Source organism: Penaeus monodon, chromosome 33 (genome assembly GCF_015228065.2).
Source record: "Penaeus monodon isolate SGIC_2016 chromosome 33, NSTDA_Pmon_1, whole genome shotgun sequence".
NCBI lineage: Eukaryota > Metazoa > Arthropoda > Malacostraca > Decapoda > Penaeidae > Penaeus > Penaeus monodon.
In genome coordinates this window covers 33,758,131-33,759,170 of record NC_051418.1, presented here as the reverse complement: position 1 = coordinate 33,759,170, position 1,040 = coordinate 33,758,131, and positions in this window count along the sequence as shown.

Sequence of the window (1,040 nt, the reverse complement as noted above, 5' to 3'; positions counted from 1 at the left end):
TAACTGCGAGCTGTAAATAAGCTTATATGACTTTCACACGAAACCGATAGAAAAGAGAATGGACTGGCTTACACCAGTTAAAGGGAAAACTACCGAAACCCGGGCTTCATGTTAATAGTAATAACAAAATGATAATTGGAATAAGTCACGCACTTTGGGAGAAATCGCAGATTATTATTCAATCGTTTTATAAAGGTTTTAAGAGATAGCCATAGTTAATTCTGTTTAAATTTTGGAATAATGGATATACCAAAATAGTTTTATAAAAACCTCCTCAGCATTTTTTAAAAGATTTTAATTATATTCATATTATATTTTCCCCTAATATTTTGCAGCTACATTTCTTCAGTAGGTTTACTGCAAAGAACTATTAAATAAAATAGATTGAAAAAAGCCTTTATATTCGCGTCCTGTATCTGGGACTCGCTTTATACAAGCTTTATAGTGATTATTTCAAACACTTTTTATGAGGGCCATATTCGGGGCTGTTTGACTTGTATTTTCGAGTGATATTCTTTAAAAGGGTAGAAGATAAAATGGAAAGGCGAGAATGATAATTTTGAAGTCAGGAAGTCACAGCAAGGAGAAAACGAGCCTAATTTGGAAAGATGTTTTTGGATTAAACGTGAAAGGTGTTTCTTAGTTTTTTTGAGAGAAAGTTTTGAAAACGAGATTATTCATTTGGAAGTAATTTTTTGACATGTGTGATTTAATGTTAAACAAAATGGTTCAGGGCATCCTCGAAAGTCCTGTTTTCTATGACGCCATCCAACACTTAATCCTCCTCACGAAACACTTTTTGTAAGTACTGAGCACTTTATCAGGGGATGTAGCTCAAGTGGGAGAGCGCTCGCTTAGCATGTGAGAGGTACGGGATCGATACCCGCATTTCCATTTAAGTATTTCACGCGAAGAGAAGGTATAAAGACAGACGAAGAGGAAAAGAGAATGAAAAAGAATTTGTATGGATTAAACATATTCAGAGGCGATACCCGGATATTCAGGTTGGGAGACTACGGGCGTACTATGGATTTTAATAT